Consider the following 12,898-nt stretch of genomic DNA (forward strand, 5'->3'; position numbering starts at 1 on the left):
ATGATTGACTGCTAAACATTACATTTATGATATTCTGATATGCTTTCAATATGTTATAAAAACAGTTTTTAACAGGTTCTAGACATTTTTTTATCAGAAAATATGCAAATAGGGTAAGCTGGCAATAATTAAAGTCTTGTTTTCAAATTCTTTAAAAAATTGAAACAGGGGAGGGGGTATAAAATGTATAATAAAGAAAAACTTAGAGTATACACAGTGATTTCTTTAAGACTTTAATTCTGATAAATGAGTATTAATGTGAGAAAAACTGATTTTAGAGGGTTTTCTATTTGAATAAATGTCTGTATAGGTTGCACTTTGTAAATACAGCTGTTTCTCAAACACACCTCTTTTGGGGAGTAATTGAATATTCATAGAAAATTGATTTTGTTTACATACTGGTTCCCAGTTATACTCTCTGTGTTCCATATCACAGAGACAGAACTTGGGAATGTTACCAGTAAATAAACACGTGCATATTGTTTACATTGAAATTTGTGGTAACCTTTCATTCGAGGTAGGGGTCGTTAAGAAAATAAGTGTAAGTTTAAACTCTGAGAAATTCAGGGCATATAATTTGAAAATATGCCGCACAGCCCTATATTTTGACCTTTGAAAAAAATTGTGGTGCATATGAACTTTCAATTCTAGGATATGATTTTTTTCAAAACTTCATAGTAAAAGTGGTACAGTTTTAGCCGTAAAAGGAGTTCCTATGGGAAATTGCATTGTCAATATTTACAGAAATGCAACCTATATAGGGTGAAAAAGGGGAACATTCAGAATTTAACCAAATTTGCTTTATTTCACAGATTTTAAAGAAATTAACTGAAATAAGAAGTTTTATAAATATTTAGTGAAGATTGATAGAATCCTGGGCCTTAAATATGATGACTCAGCATACATTCACAGTTTACAGTATGCATAGTTTACTGAAAGTCCTGGATACAAAATTAAATCATAATATTTGCATATTTTAAGTTAAATTGTTAAGAAGTGCTTATATTTACTCTTCGCAGTCATTGAAACTCATAGATCCTTCCTGAATATTATTATGGGATATTTGTGTCCTTTCGTTAACCCAAAAGTAAGCCGCAACACCTAAGTCTGCTTTTTTGTCACCACGGCATAATAAATACAAGCTAGAAAAACAAAAATATCTCAAGAAAACTTACAATAGTGTGTTCTATCCTGAATATGTACTAAATATTCAAAATTGCTAGAAACAGCAGAATGATTTAGGAAATTTGAGGCCCCAGGGGCAAAAAACATAGAAAATTGCCTACCCCCTAGGTCATAAAAACAAATAATTTAACTTGTAAATGCTATGATTTTATGATTTTAAAGTTCTTGATATAGAAAACAATAACTATGCTTGGAAGTTATGCAAAAATCAGATGTTAGCAGTCATCTCTACAACATTTGAAGTGAATTTATATCTCAGACTGGTATCTGCATACATACAACTATTGCAAATATGGCTTTGTTTGGACACTTCTAGTATATATAGTAGCTAAATTGTGTCAGATATATGGTTACAGATGATACTGTTGTGACAAGAATTCTAAATTGACCATTTGAGGCAGAAAATGTGTTCTTTAATTGACAAATAGGCATACAGTAAGATGTGGACTGGAGATAGAGGCTGGATTGGATACTTTATATAATCTTGAATGTTGTAATGATTGACTGCTAAACATTACATTTATGATATTCTGATATGCTTTCAATATGTTATAAAAACAGTTTTTAACAGGTTCTAGACATTTTTTTATCAGAAAATATGCAAATAGGGTAAGCTGGCAATAATTAAAGTCTTGTTTTCAAATTCTTTAAAAAATTGAAACAGGGGAGGGGGTATAAAATGTATAATAAAGAAAAACTTAGAGTATACACAGTGATTTCTTTAAGACTTTAATTCTGATAAATGAGTATTAATGTGAGAAAAACTGATTTTAGAGGGTTTTCTATTTGAATAAATGTCTGTATAGGTTGCACTTTGTAAATACAGCTGTTTCTCAAACACGCCTCTTTTGGGGAGTAATTGAATATTCATAGAAAATTGATTTTGTTTACATACTGGTTCCCAGTTATACTCTCTGTGTTCCATATCACAGAGACAGAACTTGGGAATGTTACCAGTAAATAAACACGTGCATATTGTTTACATTGAAATTTGTGGTAACCTTTCATTCGAGGTAGGGGTCGTTAAGAAAATAAGTGTAAGTTTAAACTCTGAGAAATTCAGGGCATATAATTGAAAATATGCCGCACAGCCCTATATTTTGACCTTTGAAAAAAATTGTGGTGCATATGAACTTTCAATTCTAGGATATGATTTTTTTCAAAACTTCATAGTAAAAGTGGTACAGTTTTAGCTGTAAAAGGAGTTCCTATGGGAAATTGCATTGTCAATATTTACAGAAATGCAACCTATATAGGGTGAAAAAACAAAACATGCATACACAAAGGCCTTAACAGAAAACATTCCTGCGATGTCCAATCTGCGACGCGCCCTCCTAAAGAGGGAGGCAAAACAAGTATACACAAAGGCCTTAACAGAAAACATTCCTGCAATGTCCAATTTGCGACGCGCCCTCCTAAAGAGGGAGGCAAAACATGCATACACAAAGGCCTTAATAGAAAACATTCCTGCAATGTCCAATCTGCGACGCGCCCTCCTCGAGAAGGAGGCTTAACATGCATACACAAAGGCCTTAACAGAAAATATTCCTGCAATGTCCAAGCTGTGACTCGCCCTCCATGTGATGTTTGCAAAACATGCATACACAAAGGCCTTAACAGAAAACATTCCTGCGATGTCCAATCTGCGACGCGCCCTCCTAAAGAGGGAGGCAAAACAAGTATACACAAAGGCCTTAACAGAAAACATTCCTACAATATTCAATCTGCAACGCACCCTCCTAAAGAGGGAGGCAAAACATTCCTGCAATGTCAAATCTGCGACGCGCCCTCCTCGAGAAGGAGGCTAAACATGCATACAGAAAGGCCTTAACAGAAAATATTCCTACAATGTCCAAACTGTGACTCGCCCTCCATGTGATGGTGGCAAAACATGCATTCACAAAGGCCTTAACAGAAAACATTCCTGCAATGTCCAATCTGCGATGCACCCTCCTAAAGAGGGAGGCAAAACATGCAATCATAAAGGCCTTAAAAGAAACATTCCTGCAATATCAAATCTGCGACGCACCCTTCTAAAGAGGGAGGCAAAACATGCATACACAAAGGCCTTAATAGAAAACATTCCGGCAATGTCCAATTTGCGACGCGCTTTCCTCGAGAAGGAGGCTAAACATGCATACACAAAGGCCTTAACAGAAAATATTCCTGCAAAGTCCAAGCTGTGACTCGCCCTCCATGTGATGTTTGCAAAACATGCATACACACAGGCCTTCACAGAAAACATTCCTGCAATATCAAATCTGTGACGCGCCCTCCTGAAGAGGGAGGCAAAACATGCATACACAAAGGCCTTAATAGAAAACATTCCAGCAATGTCCAATCTGGGACGCACTCTCCTCGAGAAGGAGGCTTAACATGCATACACAAAGGCCTTAACAGAAAATATTCCTGCAATGTCCAAGCTGTGACTCGCCCTCCATGTGATGTTTGCAAAACATGCATTCACAAAGGCCTTCACAGATAACATTCCTGCAATATCCAATTTGCGACGCGCCCTCCTGAAGAGGGAGACAAAACATGCATACACAAAGGCCTTAATAGAAAACATTCCTACAATATCCAATCTGTGACGCACCCTCTTAAAGAGGGAGGCAAAACATTCTTGAAATGTCCAATCTGTGACGCGCCGTCCTCGAGAAAGAGGCTAAACATGCATACACAATAGCTTTAAGAGAAAATATTCCTGCAATGTCCAAGCTGTGACTCGCCCTCCATGTGATGTTTGCAAAACATGCATACACAAAGGCCTTAACAGAAAACATTCCTGCAATGTCCAATCTGCGACGTGCCCTCCTAAAGAGGGAGGCAAAACATGCATACACAAAGGCCTTAACAGAAAACATTCCTACAACATCCAATCTGCAACGCACCCTCCTAAAGAGGGAGGCAAAACATTCCTGCAATGTCCAATCTGCGACGCGCCCTCCTCGAGAAGGAGGCTAAACATGCATACACAAAGGCCTTAACAGAAAATATTCCTGCAATGTCCAAGCTGTGACTCGCCCTCCATGTGATGTTTACAAAACATGCATTCACAAAGGCCTTAACAGAAAACATTCCTGCAATGTCCAATCTGCGATGCGCCCTCCTAAAGAGGGAGGCAAAACATGCATACATAAAGGCCTTAACAGAAAACATTCCTGCAATATCAAATCTGCGACACGCCCTCCTAAAGAGGGAAGCAAAACATGCATACACAAAGGCCTTAATAGAAAACATTCCTGCCATGTCCAATTTGCGACGCGCCCTCTAGGAGAGTGAGGCTTAACATGCATACACAATAGCCTTAAGAGAAAATATTCCTGCAATGTCCAAGCTGTGACTCACCCTCCATGTGATGTTTGCAAAACATGCATACACAAAGGCCTTAACAGAAAACATTCCTGCAATGTCCAATCTGCGACGCGCCCTCCTAAAGAGGGAGGCAAAACATGCATACACAAAGTCCTTAACAGAAAACATTCCCACAATATACAATCTGCGACGCGCCCTCCTAAAGAGGGAGGCAAAACATTCCTGCAATGTCCAATCTGCGACGCGCCCTCCTCGAGAAGGAGGCTAAACATGCATACACAAAGGCCTTAACAGAAAATATTCCTGCAATGTCCAAGCTGTGACTCGCCCTCCATGTGATGGTGGCAAAACATGCATTCACAAAGGCCTTAACAGAAAACATTCCTGCAATGTCCAATCTGCGATATGCCCTCCTAAAGAGGGAGGCAAAACATGCATACACAAAGGCCTTAACAGACAACATTCCTGCAATGTCCAATCTGCGATGCGCCCTCCTAAAGAGGGAGGCAAAACATGCATACACAAAGGCCTTAACAGAAAACATTCCTACAACATTCAATCTGCGACGCACCCTCCTAAAGAGGGAGGCAAAACATTCCTGCAATGTCCAATCTGCGACGCGCCCTCCTCGAGAAGGAGGCTAAACATGCATACACAAAGGCCTTAACAGAAAATATTCCTGCAATGTCCAAACTGTGACTCGCCCTCCATGTGATGGTGGCAAAACATGCATACACAAAGGCCTTAACAGAAAACATTCCTGCAATATCAAATCTGCGACGCGCCCTCCTAAAGAAGGAGACAAAACATGCATACACAAAGGCCTTAATAGAAAACATTCCTGCAATGTCCAATTTGCGACGAGCTTTCCTCGAGACGGAGGCTAAACATGCATACACAATAGCCTTAAGAGAAAATATTCCTGCAATGTCCAAGCTGTGACTCGCCCTCCATGTGATGTGTGCAAAACATGCATACACAAAGGCCTTAACAGAAAACATTCCTGCAATGTCCAATCTGCGACGTGCCCTCCTAAAGAGGGAGGCAAAACATGCATACACAAAGGCCTTAACAGAAAACATTCCTACAACATCCAATCTGCAACGCGCCCTCCTAAAGAGGGAGGCAAAACATTCCTGCAATGTCCAATCTGAGACGCGCCCTCCTCGAGAAGGAGGCTAAACATGCATACACAAAGGCCTTAACAGAAAATATTCCTGCAATGTCCAAGCTGTGACTCGCCCTCCATGTGATGTTTACAAAACATGCATTCACAAAGGCCTTAACAGAAAACATTCCTGCAATGTCCAATCTGCGATGCGCCCTCCTAAAGAGGGAGGCAAAACATGCATACATACAGGCCTTAACAGAAAACATTCCTGCAATATCAAATCTGCGACACGCCCTCCTAAAGAGGGAAGCAAAACATGCATACACAAAGGCCTTAATAGAAAACATTCCTGCAATGTCCAATTTGCAACGCGCCCTCCTCGAGAAGGAGGCTAAACATGCATACACAATAGCCTTAAGAGAAAATATTCCTGCAATGTCCAAGCTGTGACTCACCCTCCATGTGATGTTTGCAAAACATGCATACACAAAGGCCTTAACAGAAAACATTCCTGCAATGTCCAATCTGCGACGCGCCCTCCTAAAGAGGGAGGCAAAACATGCATACACAAAGTCCTTAACAGAAAACATTCCCACAATATACAATCTGCGACGCGCCCTCCTAAAGAGGGAGGCAAAACATTCCTGCAATGTCCAATCTGCGACGCGCCCTCCTCGAGAAGGAGGCTAAACATGCATACACAAAGGCCTAACAGAAAATATTCCTGCAATGTCCAAGCTGTGACTCGCCCTCCATGTGATGGTGGCAAAACATGCATTCACAAAGGCCTTAACAGAAAACGTTCCTGCAATGTCCAATCTGCGATGCACCCTCCTAAAGAGGGAGGCAAAACATGCATACATAAAGGCCTTAACAGAAAACATTCCTGCAATATCAAATCTGCGACGTGTCCTCCTAAAGAGGGAGGCAAAACATACATACACAAAGGCCTTAATAGAAAACATTCCTGCCATGTCCAATTTGTGACGCGCCCTCTAGGAGAGTGAGGCTAAACATGCATACACAATAGCCTTAAGAGAAAATATTCCTGCAATGTCCAAGCTGTGACTCACCCTCCATGTGATGTTTGCAAAACATGCATACACAAAGGCCTTAACAGAAAACATTCCTGCAATGTCCAATTTGCGACGCGCCCTCCTAAAGAGGGAGGCAAAACATGCATACACAAAGGCCTTAACAGAAAACATTCCTGCAATGTCCAATCTGCGACGCGCCCTCCTAAAAAGGGAGGCAAAACATGCATACATAAAGGCCTTAACAGAAAACATTCCTGCAATATCCAATCTGCGACGCGCCTTCCTAAAGAGGGAGGCAAAACATTCCTGCAATGTCCAATCTGTGACGTGCCCTCCTCGAGAAGGAGGCTAAACATGCATACATTAAGGCCTTAACAGAAAATATTCCTGCAATGTCCAAGCTGTGACTGGCCCTTCATGTGATGGTGGCAAAACATGCATTCACAAAGGCCTTAACAGAAAACATTCCTGCAATGTCCAATCTGCGATGCGCCCTCCTAAAGAGGGAGGCAAAACGTGCATACATAAAGGCCTTAACAGAAATCATTCCTGCAATATCAAATCTGCGACGCGCCCTCCTAAAGAGGGAGACAAAACATGCATACACAAAGGCCTTAATAGAAAACATTCCTGCAATGTCCAATTTGCGACGCGCCCTCCTGGAGAAGGAGGCTAAACATGCATACACAATAGCCTTAAGAGAAAATATTCCTGCAATGTCCAAGCTGTGACTCACCCTCCATGTGATGTTTGCAAAACATGCATACACAAAGGCCTTAACAGAAAATTTTCCTGCAATGTACAATCTGCGACGCGCCCTCCATGTGATGGTGGCAAAACATGCATTCACAAAGGCCTTAACAGAAAACATTCCTACAATATCCAATCTGCGACGCGCCCTCCTAAAGAGGGAGGCAAAACATCCCTGCAATGTCCAATCTACGACTTGCCCTCCTTGAGAAGGAGGCTTAACATGCATACACAAAGGCCTTAACAGAAAATATTCCTGCAATGTCCAAGCTGTGACTCGCCCTCCATGTGATGGTGGCAAAACATGCATTCACAAAGGCCTTAACAGAAAACATTCCTGCAAGGTCCAACCTGCGATGCGCCCTCCTAAAGAAGGAGGCAAAACATGCATACATAAAGGCCTTAACAGAAAACATTCCTGCAATATCAAATCTGCGATGTGCCTCCTAAAGAGGGAGGCAAAACATGCATACACAAAGGCCTTAATAGAAAACATTCCTGCAATGTCCAATTTGCGACGCACCCTCTAGGAGAATGAGGCTAAATATGCATACACAATAGCCTTAAGAGAAAATATTCCTGCAATGTCCAAGCTGTGACTCGCCCTCCATGTGATGTTTGCAAAACATGCATACACAAAGGCCTTCACAGAAAACATTGCTGCAATATCCAATCTGCGACGCGCCCTCCTGAAGAGGGAGGCAAAACATGCATACACAAAGGCCTTAATAGAAAACATTCCTGCAATATCCAATCTGCGACGCGCTCTCCTCGAGAAGGAGGCTTAACATGCATACACAAAGGCCTTAACAGAAAATATTCCTACAATGTCCAAGCTGTGACTCGCCCTACATGTGATGTTTGCAAAACATGCATACACAAAGGCCTTAACAGAAAACATTCCTACAATATCCAATCTGTGATGCGCCCTCCTAAACATTGAGGCAAAACATTCCTGCAATGTCCAATCTGCGACGCGCCCTCCTCGAGAAGGAGGCTAACTAAACATGCATACACAAAGGCCTTAACAGAAAATATTCCTGCAATGTCCAAGCTGTGACTCACCCAACATGTGATGTTTGCAAAACATGCATACACAAAGGCCTTAACAGAAAACATTCCTGCAATGTCCAATCTGCGACGCGCCCTCCATGTGATGGTGGCAAAACATGCATACATAAAGGCCTTAACAGAAAACATTCCTGCAATATCAAATCTGCGACTCGCCCTCCTAAAGAGGGAGGCAAAACATGCATACACAAAGGCCTTAATAGAAAACATTCCTGCAATGTCCAATTTGCGACGCACCCTCCTCGAGAAGGAGGCTAAACATGCATACACAATAGCCTTAAGAGAAAATATTCCTGCAATGTCCAAGCTGTGACTCACCCTCCATGTGATGTTTGCAAAACATGCATACACAATAGCCTTAACAGAAAACATTCCTGCAATGTCCAATCTGCGACGCGCCCTCCATGTGATGGTGGCAAAACATGCATTCAGAAAGGCCTTAACAGAAAACATTCCTACAATATCCAATCTGCGATGCGCCCTCCTAAAGAGGGAGGCAAAACATCCCTGCAATGTCCAATCTACGACGCGCCCTCCTTGAGAAGGAGGCTTAACATGCATACACAAAGGCCTTAACAGAAAATATTCCTGCAATGTCCAAGCTGTGACTCGCCCTCCATGTGATGGTGGCAAAACATGCATTCACAAAGGCCTTAACAGAAAACATTCCTGCAAGGTCCAACCTGCGATGTGCCCTCCTAAAGAGGGAGGCAAAACATGCATACATAAAGGCCTTAACAGAAAACATTCCTGCAATATCAAATCTGCGACTTGCCTCCTAAAGAGGGAGGCAAAACATGCATACACAAAGGCCTTAATAGAAAACATTCCTGCAATGTCCAATTTGTGACGCGCCCTCTAGGAGAGTGAGGCTAAATATGCATACACAATAGCCTTAAGAGAAAATATTCCTGCAATGTCCAAGCTGTGACTCGCCCTCCATGTGATGTTTGCAAAACATGCATACACAAAGGCCTTCACAGAAAACATTCCTGCAATATCCAATCTGCGACGCGCCCTCCTGAAGAGGGAGGCAAAACATGCATACACAAAGGCCTTAATAGAAAACATTCCTGCAATATCCAATCTGAGACGCGCTCTCCTCGAGAAGGAGGCTTAACATGCATACACAAAGGCCTTAACAGAAAATATTCCTGCAATGTCCAAGCTGTGACTCGCCCTCCATGTGATGGTGGCAAAACATGCATACACAAAGGCCTTAATAGAAAACATTCCTGCAATGTCCAATTTGCGACGCACCCTCTAGGAAAGTGAGGCTAAACATGCATACACAATAGCCTTAAGAGAAAATATTCCTGCAATGTCCAAGCTGTGACTCGCCCTCCATGTGATGTTTGCAAAACATGCATGCACAAAGGCCTTCACAGATAACATTCCTGCAATATCCAATTTGCGACGCGCCCTCCTGAAGAGGGAGACAAAACATGCATACACAAAGGCCTTAATAGAAAACATTCCTACAATATCCAATCTGTGACGCACCCTCCTAAAGAGGGAGGCAAAACATTCCTGAAATGTCCAATCTGCGACGCGCCCTCCTAAAGAGGGAGGCAAAACATGCATACACAAAGGCCTTAATAGAAAACATTCCTGCAATGTCCAATTTGCAACGCGCCCTCCTCGAGAAGGAGGCTAAACATGCATACACAATAGCCTTAAGAGAAAATATTCCTGCAATGTCCAAGCTGTGACTCACCCTCCATGTGATGTTTGCAAAACATGCATACACAGCTGCCTTAACAGAAAATATTCCTGCAATGTCCAAGCTGTGACTCGCCCTCCATGTGATGGTGGCAAAACATGCATTCACAAAGGCCTTAACAGAAAACATTCCTGCAATGTCCAATCTGCGATGCGCCCTCCTAAAGAGGGAGGCAAAACATGCATACATAAAGGCCTTAACAGAAAACATTCCTGCAATATCAAATCTGCGACGCGCCCTCCTAAAGAGGGAGGCAAAACATGCATACACAAAGGCCTTAATAGAAAACATTCCTGCAATGTCCAATTTGCAACGCACCCTCCTCGAGAAGGAGGCTAAACATGCATACACAATAGCCTTAAGAGAAAATATTCCTGCAATGTCCAAGCTGTGACTCACCCTCCATGTGATGTTTGCAAGACATGCATACACAAAGGCCTTAACAGAAAACATTCCTGCAATGTCCAATCTGGGACGTGCCCTCCTAAAGAGGGAGGCAAAACATTGCTGCAATGTCCAATCTGTGACGCGCCCTCCTCGAGAAGGAGGCTAAACATGCATACACAAAGGCCTTAACAGAAAATATTCCTGCAATGTCCAAGCTGTGACTCGCCCTCCATAAGAGGGAGGCAAAACATGCATACACAAAGGCCTTAACAGAAAACATTTCTGCAATGTCCAATCTGTGACTCGCCCTCTAGGAGAGTGAGGCAAAACACGCATACACAAAGGCCTAAACAGAAAACATTAATGCAAAGCCCAAGCTGCGACGCGTCTCCATGAGCCTTCACAGAAAACCTTTCTGCAATGTCCAATCTGTGACTCACCCTCCAGGAGAGGGAGGCAAAACATGCATACACAAAGGCCTTAACAGAAAACATTCCTGCAATGTCCAATCTGCGACTCGCCCTCCAAACACGCATACAAAAAAGGCCTTAAAAAAAAACATTCATGCAATGTCCAATCTGCGACGCACCCTCTTAAAGAGGAAGGCAAAACATGCATACACAAAGGCCTGAACAGAAATCATTCCTGCAATGTCCAATCTGCGACGCGCCCTCCATTAGAAGGAGGCAAAACATTCATACACAAAGGCCTTAACAGAGACATTCCTGCAATGTCCAATCTTTGACGCGCCCTCCATGAGAAGGAGGCAAAACATGCATACACAAAGGCCTTAACAGAAAATATTCCTGCAATGTCCAATCTGTGACGAGCTCTCTATGTGATGGTGGCAAAACATGCATACACAAAGGCCTTATCAGAAAACATTCCTGCAATGTCCAATCTGCGACTCGCCCTCCAGGAGAAGGAGGCAAAAACACATACACGAAGGACTTAACAGAAAACATTCCTGCAATGTCCAATCTGTGATGCACCCTCCACATGATGATGGCACAACATGCATAAACAAAGGCATTAACAGAAAATATTCCTGCAATGTCCAATCTGTGACGCACCCTCCAAGAGGGAGGAAAAACATGCATACACAAATGCCTTAACAGAAAACATTCATGCAAAGCCCAATCTGTAACACGCCCTCCATGAAAGGGAAACAAAACATGCATACACAAAGGCCTTAACAGAAAACATTCATGCAATGTCCAATCTGTGAAGCGCCCTCCACATGACGATGGCAAAACATGCATAAACTAAGGCCTTAACAGAAAACATTCCTGCAATGTCCAATCTGGGATGCGCCCTCCACGAGAGGGAGGCAAAACATGCATGCACAAAGGCCCTAACAAAAAACATTCTTGCAATGTCCAATCTGAGATGCGCCCTCCGTGAGAGGGAGGCAAAACATGCATACAGAAAGGCCTTAACAGAAAACATTCAGTGCATGTTTACAAGTTATGATCAATTATGACTATAATAAAAAGATAATATATATAAATATTTAGACATTTAAAGCTTTTTTTCAGTTAAAACAAAACAAATGCAAATGGTGTTCGACAGTAAACTTCCTTTAAAAAAATATATTTAGCTAAAATAGGGTAAAAAGTGCAACAAAAGGGGGGGGGGGGGGTTAGAGCCTATTTTTATCTAGGTTGGTCCCTCCGTAAAACATTCAGTATGCCTTCGGAATATATAAATATTAAGAATTTCAATAACGGCCGGGAAACACTAATTTTTATCAGGAATCAGGTGTTGATCAAGCAAATTACCTCCCTTTGCGGAGTTCTCTTGTTAAGAAATACATTAAAAACAGGAGGGAAAATGTAAATAAATTGTGCATGTGCAACGTTCTGGTGGAGGATTTCATTATAATTTGGAATAACTTGTAAATATGTTAACATTTTTAAAAACTAATCGGTTAAGGGAACACAGCTAGCTGTGTGTGCTCCAACGTTGGAGGGATTTACTTAAAGAAGAAGAAGAATGAAGACAACAAGCTGGGTTATTTTACGATTTTTGTTCTTCCTAGCTGCCCTTCTCTGTACTTGTTCTAGGTCTTTTTCAAGGTTATGTTGGTAAGGGTCCCATACAGTGGAGGCGTATTCCAGGGTTGGTCTGACCATGATGATGTAGGCGTTAGCTTGACTTCTGGTTTACACCGTCCTAGGTTCCTTCTCAGAAAGCCTAGTGTCCTTGATGCTTTGCCTACCGTCTGGTTGATATGTGTCTTCCACTGTAGGTCATGGTTTATGGTGACTCCCAGGTATTTCCCATGCTCGACTGCATCTAGTGTGTGACCATGTAGTT

The 12,898-nt window shown here is 42.0% G+C and overlaps 1 long non-coding RNA gene across 1 annotated transcript in view; it reads left to right on the forward strand.

Annotated features, from left to right (window-relative positions):
- Nucleotides 1–12,396: 12,396 nt before the first annotated feature.
- LOC139486847 (uncharacterized) overlaps nucleotides 12,397–12,898 on the forward strand; it is a 49,289-nt gene continuing 48,787 nt past the window's right edge. The window contains exon 1 of the long non-coding RNA XR_011655650.1: nucleotides 12,397–12,476. This is a non-coding gene — a long non-coding RNA (uncharacterized lncRNA). The remainder of the gene's footprint in view (nucleotides 12,477–12,898) is intronic.

Source organism: Mytilus edulis, chromosome 8, assembly GCF_963676685.1.
Source record: "Mytilus edulis chromosome 8, xbMytEdul2.2, whole genome shotgun sequence".
Lineage (NCBI taxonomy): Eukaryota > Metazoa > Mollusca > Bivalvia > Mytilida > Mytilidae > Mytilus > Mytilus edulis.